The 12,705-nt window shown below is 33.0% G+C and overlaps 1 long non-coding RNA gene across 1 annotated transcript; it reads right to left on the bottom strand.

Moving 5' to 3' along the window:
• Positions 1-7,917: 7,917 nt before the first annotated feature.
• Positions 7,918-12,048, bottom strand: LOC117331413. Its single transcript, XR_004533546.1, has 3 exons — positions 11,913-12,048; positions 10,792-11,164; positions 7,918-9,386 (listed from the first exon to the last, which is right to left on the bottom strand). It is a non-coding gene; the product is annotated as an uncharacterized LOC117331413 (long non-coding RNA).
• Between the last annotated feature and the right edge of the window lie 657 nt (positions 12,049-12,705).

Here is a 12,705-nt window from a genome sequence, read left to right as displayed (position 1 = left end):
TAGTTTTTAATAATCTTAAAATGTTTATTCTTTTTGAAGCTTTATCATATATATTAGAAATGTGTTGGTTCCACTTGGCATCATCACTGAGTGTTAGACCAAGGTGTGTATGTAATTTATTTTCAGTAACTGGTTCATCATAAAAATTTACAGCAGGGTGATCTTTATCATTTTTTCTAGAAAATATAACTGATTCTGTCTTAGCAGGATTAAATTTAATATCCCATTTATTAGCCCATTGTTTGATATTAATTAGATCATTAGTGAGACTTTGAGCTATTTCAATGGGGTTATTATCACATATACCATACAGAGAGGTGTCATCTGCAAATAGTTTTATCTTATTAGAAACACAGTCAACAATATCATTAATATAGATTAAAAACATCAGTGGTCCGAGGACTGAGCCTTGAGGAACCCCAGCTTGAACAGGGTCAAATGTCGATACAAAACCTTCAGTTTGAACTCTCTGTTTTCTGTGTAATAAATTTTTTTTAAACCAGTTTAAAAGATTACCTTTAATACCATATAATTCCAGCTTGTAAACCAGACCATCATGCCAAACTCTGTCAAATGCCTTACTAATATCGCAAAATATGTATCTAATTTCTTTGTTTTGATCAAGACATTTAACAATGGTACGGTAGATAGACAATAATTGATTTACAGTAGAGTCATTGGGTGTAAAGCCAGACTGATGTTTAGTGATAATTTTATAAGTGGTGAGGTAATTATATAAGTATTTAAAAATAATCTTTTCTAACATTTTACTAAAACATGATGTTACAGAGATTGGTCTATAGTTAGATACCTCATTGACTAATCCTTTACCTTTAAAGATAGCATTAATATTTGCCATTTTCCAGCTAAGTGGGATTACACCTGTTTCAAGAGTTTTGTTGAATAAAAGAGTAAGTCAATTATGGGTCTTTTACTTTTTAACTGCTTTATTGATTTTTTGATTTTTTATATGTCAAGTCATCCAAACTCTATAATCAACCAATAGGGACCATCTTTTTAAGCAGTCTTTTGAAACGGACAACTCAAACTAGGTAAACTGGTTTAACAAAGACCACATGAGGGCTAACGCCATATGTCTAGGTAAGAAATCTGTCGTTTTCAAAACAAATGCACCAATTAGGACTGAAAAAAATACCGTTACTTAATGTAAAATTTGACCGTTTATCCAAATTTGATATGTGCATGTTTCAGGCATTTGCTTTCAGGCTTCTAGGCAGCTTTTTATAAAGAAAAGCAAGATAGAAGTGTCTATTTTATTACAGACGTCATGGCTAACGAATCATGTGCTGTTCCAGGACCTCCTTAACACTATAGTTTAAAGTGATTTCTTTCATATCGCGTGTATCGTCTGGACCTCCCCAGTGATATAATTTAAAGTGTTTATAATCAAAATATGCACATTAATGTTAATATTGGCATTGGATCAAACTGGTTGATTTCTCATTTTAATTTTAGAAGCCTGGGTACACCCTAATGTAAGTAGTCATATTACTGTGAATATCCTAGTCTCAATATTGCGTCATGCTTGGATATAAAAGTTGATTTAATCACGTGATATATCCATGTCACAACATATTGCCATATTTACCATATAGATAGGCCTATATATTACCAAAAATACGGGCGTTACATTTTCCTGTTATATGTTTCCGTTTATTGATTAAAACGTCAACATTCACGGTAAAACCTATCAGCCTGTCAACAAACACGGGAACAGGTTAGTATAGCCCGAAAATGGATTGAATATCGAAAAAACAGTTTAACTGTCGAAAGCGTCATAGTTCCCTATGTTATCAGTATTTCCCCGTACGGTTACCCTACCTGTGGCTTTGTTCATAAGTATTATCTGGTCATAGCTCCTTTAATCTAATGTTCTGTTTTCATTGTATACGACAAAAAATTTCTTTTATCTCTTATCTTGCAGTGTGCTAATTCAGAAGTGTCACATAACCAATCATGTGCACTAACTTTGTGCATGGTTTTGAATTAGGCCTGTAATTTGCTTAATCAGCGTCAATAGAAGTAATCATAAGTAATACGTTCTAGGTTAGAATGTATGAGCTGTTAATATGGTTGACTGACTCACTGAGTAAACTATTGGCCGTAATGTACGGGACTTGATTACTGGCGTTGATAACACACGATATTTTCTGTGCGCCTTGTATATATTGTGTGTTAATGGTTTGTATATAATGATTGCCCAGTTCATCTGTGTCGATTTCATAGTTTGCAGAACTCATGAATAAATTATTGAAGTGTCGGAAAGAATGTTTACATCTATAACAGATATCCCAAATTTTGTAAGTGTAGCTTGAACTAATATTGAGTGAGGTACATCCCTTTATTATATACTCCTGGATTTGCACACTTTTGGTCTATACCAGGTATGACATTCATTATTTTACACAAAACGTATCTATTACTGAATTCATAACGAATGTTTCTTGTTTTGGCTATATCATTCAATGTATTGTTCGTGATTTTACTTCACGATATTTCTGGGACACTGATGCCGGAACGTGTTAGATTCCCTTTTTTCGTATTTCTTTATTTGATATCATCCTTGATTCACACATACAGAGCTCAAACAGACTTTACCGACTATTCGAACAAGTACGTTTTAGTATTTCGTCCTATACCTCGTTTTGTCCATGCATTTCCTGTGCAATTGAATGCTCCTCTAGCCCTCAGACTTCAATTTAGATATCATATATATACTTGCTTATCTGTTGTTTTTTTTGTTTTTTTTTTATTTCAACAAATTTTATTGACATTTGATGTTATTTGTCAAAAGGATAAAATAACAGGCCAAGCCTATATAAATTTTCTCCTATGGTGGCAATTGGAATGTATAAATATAAAATTAATATATATATATAAATTTACTATGAAATGAAAAAATTACATGTATAACTAACATTTAAGGGAGATAACTCAAACACAAACATTCACACATCATTCATACATTTTGCTTATATATACATGTATACATAATATTTGATAATATTTAAGATGAACTTTATCTAGAAGAATTATTCATTGACAGGCATTGACCAAAAGTCCATGTGCATGTATGCACAGGTCGTGCCTGTCAATAATTAAGCGAAAATAATATATATAAATGTAAAATATTATATCAAAAATTGTCAGAAAAAATTACTATCACTCAAAATGTTTAGCAGACGCTATACTTCATATATATACAAGACTTAACTAACTCAACTGCTGACACGTGACCAATGAAGATGAAGGGATATTTCAGGACATGTATAATCATACATACTCATTCATTAAAATTTAAGGTATAAATAATATAACATAGTACAATACAATATAATATATAATATATTATATCATGACTTATATATTTAAAGCATATAGAGATTAAAGCGTCTCGATTTCCCAATGAACAATTGAACATCATTTAGTATTTGTATATTTACAAACTTATCACAGTCAGGGCAACCTTGTAAGAAAGTGCTGATGTTAGAATGGTTATGATTTGCATAACTATCTACTGAGGTAAACAGAGAATGTCTAATAGCATTATACCTAGGACAATCAAAGAAATAATGTGAAACAGTTTCATTTTCAATATCACAGGCACAGGTGGGAGAGTTTAACAAATGATCATTAAATAAATCAAAATTTAAATTGCTACATGAATTTCTAAGCTGACAAATAATGATATTAGCCTTTCTATTTCCTTCAAATTTGAAAATATGCAGTGATTCGCATTCAGCATTAATATTATTATTAAGTTTGCATTTAAAAGCTGCTAGAGAAGAAGAGTTGAAGAGGTCAGGATTAGCATTGTTAGTTATGCGGCACATTTGGGGGAAGAATCTGTCAAAGTAATTGTTAGTTCTGCATAGAGGAGGATTGAAGAGTCGTGATTGTCTTAGGGAATACAGGTTATCATTTTGGTTGTTAATAAAAGGAATAAGGATATCTTGTAAGTATTGTGGTGATAGTCCATGAATTATTTTGTACATCATTATGTGTTTGTGTTTATTTCTTCTATCTGATAGAGAATCCCAGCCAATTTCTTCATATAATTTATTGTGATGTTCCTGATCTGAGACCTGTAATGATTCTGGCTGCTTCTAACTGAACAGATTCTAATAATTGTTTTGATTGGTGAGTGCAGTTATCCCAGATTATGTCTGCATATTCTAAAATTGGTCTTATAAATGCTGTATATATTTTGATTAAAGACTTACGATTCACTTTAAATTTTATGTATCGAAGAATGTTTAATCTACTGTATGCTTTTCTATATATATTAAGGATATGTTCTTTCCATGTTGCGTCTTCTTGTAGTGTAAGTCCAAGATGTTTGTGAACTGTTGTGTCTGTAATTTGTCTATTTTGGAAAGTTATTGGAGGGTGATCTTTGTTGTGTTTTCTTGAAAAGATAATTGATTTAGTTTTGTTAGGGTTAAAATTAATGTCCCAAATACCTGCCCATTCATTAATATTAGAGAGATCATCTGCTAGAGCTTGTGCTGCTTGTGCTGGATTATCATCTATTATTACATACAAAGAAGTATCATCAGCAAAAAGTTTGATATTAGTTGAAACATTATCAGTGATGTCATTTATATAGAGAAGAAAGAGAAGAGGTCCAAGAACTGATCCTTGAGGTACCCCTGCATTTACAACTTTGAATTGAGAGTGATAGCCTTCGGTAGAGACTCTTTGCATTCTGACTGAGAGATAATTTTGAAACCATAAAAGTAAATTTCCATCAATTCCATACATTTTAAGCTTCTGTATAAGACCTTCATGCCAGACTCTGTCAAATGCTTTACTTACATCACAGAAAATAAACCTGAGCTCTTTTCCTTTGTCCATATTACTAGATATCTCATTATAAATAAACAACAATTGATTAACTGTGGAATCACCTGGTATAAAACCAGACTGGTGTTTTGTTAAGATTGAATTTTCAATTAAATAATTAAAAAGATATTTAAATATAATTTTTTCCATTATTTTACTGAAACATGAAGTTATAGATATTGGCCTATAGTTTAAAACATCATTAGATGACCCACTTCCTTTATATATATAGCATTTATGTTTGATTGTTTCCAACTATATGGCAGTACTCCTGATTCTAGGGTTTTGTTGAAAAGAATACTAAGAGGTAGAATAAGAGAGTTACTAAGCTTTTTTACAATTTTAGGAACAATACCATCAGGGCCAGGTGGTTTGTTTACATTGAGGATACTAAGTTGGTCCATTACATCTTGCTCAGTTACATGAATATTAGTTAAGGAGTGAAGAGCATATGGTTGTGATGTCTGGGGCAACTCAAGATCAGGTGATGATGTTGAAATATTAGTAAAGTGACTGTTAAGGAGCTCTGCTTTATCAATAGGATGAGAGATAAGTTGTTCATTGGATTCAAGAGGAGGAATCGATGTAGATTTATTTGAGAAGTTAGTAATAGACTTTGCTATCTTCCACCACTTGTCTGAAGGGACTGTGTTTAAATTTAAGGAGTTTTCAAGAGTTTTAATATAATTCCCCTTTGCTTCACGAATTAAGTCAATCGTTTCATTCCTTAAAAATCTAAATCTCTCCCAAAAGTGGGGGTTATTTGTTAGTTTTGCTTTTTTATGTATTCTATTACGTTGTCTCATTTTAAGTCTGATAATGTTATTCATCCAAGGCTTATCATTTGGACGTATGGTTATAACTTTTGAAGGAATGAAAGTATTGACTTGCTCAGTAATTGAATCAAGTATAAAGGAGTTGAATGTGTTAGAGTCTTGATTTAATGAAATGTTCAACCAATCAATATTGAGGAGAGCATTATTTATACTGTCAAAGTCAGCCTCATCATATTTTAATAGTGGTTTTTTATAGCTTGCTTGTTTGAATAAAGTAAAAGAAATTTGAGCATGGACTGGAGAGTGGTAACTGCAGAATGGTGGACTTACATGAGTGTTTTTAATTAGGTTCAAATTATTAGTAAAGATTACATCAATGGATGTGGCACTATCAGGCGTTATTCTTGTAGGTTCACTAATAAGGCTAGATAAGTTATGTTTAATAAGTAAGTAGTCTTGACAAGTGATCGTTTAATGGAATATTCAACATGTCTATATTAATATCACCTGTTAGTATAACATCCAATGAAGTATCAGTAGCTCTAGTTAATGAGTCATCTAATTTGACCCAGTAATCAACATTATTATCAGGTCTATAGATACAACCAAGAAGAAATTTATGATTATCTACACGAACCTCGAGCCAGAGTAATTCAATATCATCTCGCTCTAATTCCAATCTTCTGTTTATAACGACATCATCTTTATGATAAACTATAATTCCACCACCAGGACCTGTACTTCTATCTTTCCTAAAAAGTTTATTACTAAAGGTTTGTAATCGAATGTCGACATCAGATATCTGTTGATTTAGATGAGATTCAGTTATACATACAATATCAATATTTTCAAATTCAGCTTCAATAATTGATATCTTATTTCTGAGAGAACGCACATTTAAGTGAACTAGGTTTAAGTTATGTAGAGGTCCAGGATTTCTTTCGATATCATTACAACAGGATAAAAATATAATCAAAGTACTGAAAGTACTGAAGACACAAACGAAAACAAATTATTTTAACTGCTTTTGTTTAGTGGGGACATGGTCAACTTTGTATGGAACATCACCAATACCTGATTAGGACTAGGACAAAATATTGGCAAGAAAAGAAATTCATATCTACTTTTGATTGCAAGTGCGTCTTGGCAGCTAATACGCTAGTTTCCCACCGCCTTTCTAAACGAGAGTACAGGAGAGTTCCGATTCGAAAACGAGGCGACCGGTGTTGACATTAATGACGGCAAAACTGTTGACGCTGAGGCTGGGGTTGAATTGCAACTTCGTGACACCGATATCGAAAGTACATGCGTAAATTGAAAGTTCCCGACCTGAAAAATATATTGCGGTATTATCAAGAAAGTATTACCGGAAATAATAATATGCTTGTGTCCGTTCCATTGCTTTGAAATCCCGGTTAGAAAGCGCCTATGTCGGTTATAATATGATATTGACAGTTTAAGTTTTGACCTGTGGCTAAAGGTAAATCGTGGACAGACACGGAGGGTAAAGCGGGGATGACCTCTTCTTACGGACAGGAAGAAGATTGAGAATCAAAGGGAAAATAGAGACCTTTACTAGAAATACCAACATGGATCTTTATAATCATTTCATTTCAAAACAACTTTCTAAGCAGTTAATTTAGTTAAATGAAGTTATTTCTAAATAAACACCCCCGAGTGATTAAATAGTTAAGACAACTGTTCATGGTTTGAATAGTAAATATATTCTGCTCATTGTCAAAATTACTACAGAGGGCTTTAATAATCAGGTTATCAAAAGCCTGGTTGAAGATAAATTCCGGTGATTCATGACTTCATGTGTTGTACCGAGGCCGCTTGTAATGACAAACTATAGTGAAAATAATTTTTTTAAATATTATATACAATTAATACAATGTGTTATATTTTGAATTGTTAAACTACATATATGTTTATTAAAACGAGAAAAGAGTTTTTCATGTTAACACTAATACGATAACTTTTTTTATGTAAAACATTTTAATTACCCGTTACATTAAATTTTCCAAAGTTAGTATTGTATATTGTTAAATTATAATGCACAGTGATTTATATTATTAATTAATATTACCATAATTTCTTAAAATAATCTTGTAATTTAAAAATTTTACAATGACAAAAATTCAAAACGTGTTGTGGGGACCAATAAGATAATTACATTATTATACCCACATCTTTTAGTACATTTCTAGCTTTAGGTACTCTTAACCTTAATATTTTTTTCAAAGTGAGGTGCATGAATGACCAAAAACACCAATTAAAATTCGAAAGTTTTTATTTTCTCAGATGAGCAAACAAATACAGTGTATGATCAAAATTTTGGAATTCAACATAGCTATTAGGAATGCCCTAATAATTTACCAACAATATATATTATGTAACTTGAAAATGCTTCGGAAACAATGAAACATATCTGTACTCCCAGTACATTGTAAAATGTACCATATATGCAAAATTCTGAAAGAACATCATCTTTACGGTTCATTTCATGTACATGAATGTTCATTGATAGTTACCTGTACAAACGAAAAGGTATACACTACAGGTAATGGAGAGTTACTTATTCTCTGTTATAAATATCATCTGTACCAGTACCTGGAGAACCAAAGGCGGTAAAAAATTTGTTAAGTATGAAATGAATATAAATTTCTGGTTTGATACATGTTTCAAGCTTAAAGGTATAATACCATCAAGAATGCGAAAGTTCCCTTTCAACATGAATTCTTTCACAAGCTATTTTCATTGTGTCATCTACCTCCTTGGCTGTGTGCTGTTTCCTATTAAGTTTGAAAGGTCGAATGTTCAGAGTTACACCTTTGGGAAAAATATCTTGGATTTCAAACCCTCAATCACACATAACATTATCACCTGATTCTAACAATGTTAGAGCACCACTGTCTTTTGTTATTTGTTTGTCTGACACTCTACCTCCCAGCAAATCAGAAACAAATGTAATTACTCCATTTGGACTTATGCCAACAAGAAATTTGTATGTATTATGGTGCTTATAGGATGACCATGTCTGTGACATAAATTTCAGTACAATCTAAGATCATTTGCGTTTAAGGATCATAAACAAAACTATCAGGCAGATTTTTTCTTACGAGCTCCAGTGATGGAAATGGAAACATCATTGGTAGATCAAGATATAAAAAAATTATCCATGTAGTAAACATTTTAGAAAACTGAGACTGCGATATACCAAATTTATATGCAATGTCGCAAACAAAAAGTCCAACTTTCAGTCTAACAAGAATCTTCAAAAAATCCTTCCCCATTGAATGTTTTCTTGTTGGACGTTGTTTTTCATTTTGTCTAGCATCATTATTTGGACCAATGTTTTCACCTTTACCTCACCAATAACAGTTTTCTGCTTTTGGAGATAAGTATTTTAATATGCACTCAAACATAGAACAGTAAATAAATCCTGTATAAAAAAAGCCTTGCTTTTGGGTCATTTTTATTTTTTTCAACGGAAAAACCATTCCCTATATATTCATTCAATCGATCTTCCATATCATTTATTTGTGTTGACAGTTTTTAAATTTCTATCTGTAGATTTTCAATTTCATTCTCGCCATCATCATCGGCATGAAAACTGTAAATGTGGTCAATTATGTGGTCGCTGGAGTGGTTATGATCACAGACATTTATCACATCACCATCATCTGTCTGGCAGCCTATAGCTACATCACTAGTGCCAGGACCTGCTTGAATTCCAATTTCCTAAAACAAAATAAATATTGTTTGCATTAATTCATTACACATTTAATTTTCATATCATTAAAACTAAAAAAATCTAAACTCCATCTATACATTAGGTAAACTCCATACTGGAAATTTAGGAGGGATGAGGCACAGTGGTAGCGAGTGTGACTTGTAACCCGACCAGAGGATCTAGGTTCAAGCCCCAGACAGGGCAAGTCACTTCACTCTTCATTGCTATGTGGTACTATAGTGCTGGGCATGTGAATGTGAAGTGCGTTATTGGCTGCTTGGCTGTATACTCCTCAGAAATATGAGAAATTTTCTGTTTGGTGCAAATGGACCAATGATTACAGGTTAAAACTGGTCTAATGGTTGTGATAAATGGTATATAAAAGTTTTACATTATTATTATTACTATCATTCAAGCTAGTTTAGATCTCTATGGATCCCTAATAAATGCTGCATTCTTTAAAGGGACATCACGGTAAAAACGTTGTAATTTTCAATGAATGAACGTGTTTTGTTCCTTTCCAGTTATGTTTCTGTGCTGTCCCAATGTTCACAGTCGATCCGCATGTCCAGCTTGACCACTTGATTTAGTTGGGAATCCCCCTCTAAATTTAGCGCGGAAATTATTTTTAAATCATCACGTAACTGTTTTGAAATCGAGGCAACCCAAACACACGATAGTTTACAAGGCGAATTGGATTAGTTGGACAACGATATTATACAGTGGTTTAAATGTTAAATAACACGTTCTGTATATATTCCGGCACATATATCTATGTGTAAATAAGTGTATACACCGTACATATAATATAGTGACAGTAGCGATGTACTGGTACAGACTGTATAAATATTACCGAGTTTGTGTAAATATTACCGAGATTGTCATGACCTACTATCCAGCAATCAAGCAGAATACGAGCAGCGTCCGTATTACTGCTGTTTTCATGTTTGAACTGTATTGTACTGCTTCCCCAGTTTAATTCTAGGATTGTGTTTGACCCATTTTCCAATTATTCTCTTCATTGCGGAAGCTGTTATCGTTTTCAACCGCAGTCGATTCACATTAGAAGCCATTTTTGTTTTCAGGTGTTTTAGTGTGTTGTGCGCATGCGTGTTATCGTATAATAACGTATATGTCACAAAATTTGCATATTCAGACTATTGATCAACGAATTGTGATAGCCTTTTTATAATTAATAATTGATGTTTTTTATATACATATATCATCAAATTCGAATGGTTATTGTTCATAAGGATATTTTTTTTAAAGATATACCCAATAATATGAAAAAATACAAAATAAAAATTGGTTTACCGTGATGTCCCTTTAACCAGGCCCCCACCCCCACCCGACACTTATAAAAAAGTGCTACCTAAAACTGTAAAAAAAATCATCATGGTATTAAAAACTTACCACGTACTCCAAATCCATGTACTTCAGAAGCATCCAAATTCTCAGAATCATCCACAACCGATTCCAGTGGTAGTCTCATTCATGGTTGTTGACCTCTTCAATGGACTTTTTCTAGGAGTATGTACAGTTATCCATGAGAAGACTTTTGGTGTCTGGTCAGGTTTTAATGTCCAATATTTACTTATAAGTCCAATGGAAATGTGCTCCATTCATATATTTATCAAAGAATACGAGCACAGCTTTAATTTCCTGTGTTCCAAAACCTTTTTCAGTCTTTGAAAAAAAATGTATCCTGTGCTAGTTCCATCTTTCTTGAAGGCAAAGTTATCGCATCCATAAACAGAACACTGCTTCCCATTGGATTTCAGCATATCTGTGGATATGGATTATTGAAAAATATTTATGTATATGTTAATGCATAGATCTTAATATTTACACAGGTTTGACTGAGAAAAATGGAAACGACCTACATGTACATCAATTGGCATTTTACAAAAATGTTACAATAAATAGTTAAAGTGGCCCGGGATACACCCAGTCCGGAAAACCATCGTTCTGTATAGCAGAAAAAAGATTACTTAAGTATTGTCAGGGATATACATAGCGGAATTAGCAACTCTACTAGTTTGGAGACTGACATAGGACGAGTTTTGTATTTGTGCACTGAGCCGTGAAGGTGTGATTACCACTATATATCGCTACAACTATACCAGCAATTAGGTAAATTGGATAATTTCATCAAAGGTCTGATCAGGGCTTTTTCTTATGGCTTTTTGGGGGCCGTTAATGGGCCCCATTCCCAATTGAAATTATTTCTTATTTAAGCCAAATTTCCAAAATTTGCAGTTCACTCCTGAAAAAATCTTTCCCAATTCACCAATATTCTTTCCCAAAATGAGACAAAAAGGCCCTTTCCCAAACCAGTGAGAAAACATTACTGAATAACATCTACAAAAACAACCCCGCCCCCTCTGACAACACGCAAATTGTATCGTTTTTGTTTTGTTATTTACCTTCTGATGTTAAATAGAAAACTTTTATATGGTTTTAATGCATTAATTAATAAGGAATTTATTCTATTTGTCCAAATTGTGCGATATTCTTCACGGAAATACTCTTACCTGCCAAAGACGGTACAGCGAATCTTCGACTCGATCTTTGTCAACAAACAAGTCAACACCGGTCGCCTCGTTTTCGATCGAAACGCAAAAGAGTTCTACCAAGGGGAGGTAACAAAACATACTGTGTGAAAAGGGTCTATTGTCAGAATAGCTACTCAGGTAATCTTATTTGACATCTTCAATGGGTTAATGTATACGTAGTTGTAGTTGTAATATGAAGGTCCTAGATTACCTGTAAAATTAATGAGGCCTTTCTTTTCAAACTTTTGAGGATCCCATGCCTATAAGCGCTTCACAAATTATCATTATCATTAGCCATTGAAAAGATATTTATACATTTGATGTAGCGCCCCATCTAGCTACCAGCTTTTAGATCAGAGCTCAGGTTAAAAACACTTGTGTGATTGTTTTAGGATTTTATCGTGTGTGTGAGCCCTGGTTTGAATGATGTTATGTCAAGGTTTTGAATGATATTTTGTGGCAAATTGTTCTATCCCTTCAGTACCTTCTGTAAAATAGCGATAACAAACTTCAATTGTCAAAATACAATATGGCTGCCTGTCGACCATGTTGTTTTCCGATTAGTCTCAAAATGCAATATCCATAACTAGGCACCGAGGGGAACCTACATATAAAATTTGAGAAAGATCCCTTCAGCACTTTCTGAGAAATAGCGATAACAAACTTCAATTGTCTAAATCCAAGATGGCTGCCTGTCGGCCATATTGTTTTCCGATTGGTCTCAAAATGCAATATACATAACTAATGTAAGCACCAAGAGGAACCTACATAT

Source organism: Pecten maximus, chromosome 7, assembly GCF_902652985.1.
Source record: "Pecten maximus chromosome 7, xPecMax1.1, whole genome shotgun sequence".
NCBI lineage: Eukaryota > Metazoa > Mollusca > Bivalvia > Pectinida > Pectinidae > Pecten > Pecten maximus.
This window is presented reverse-complemented; position numbering and strand designations above follow the sequence as displayed.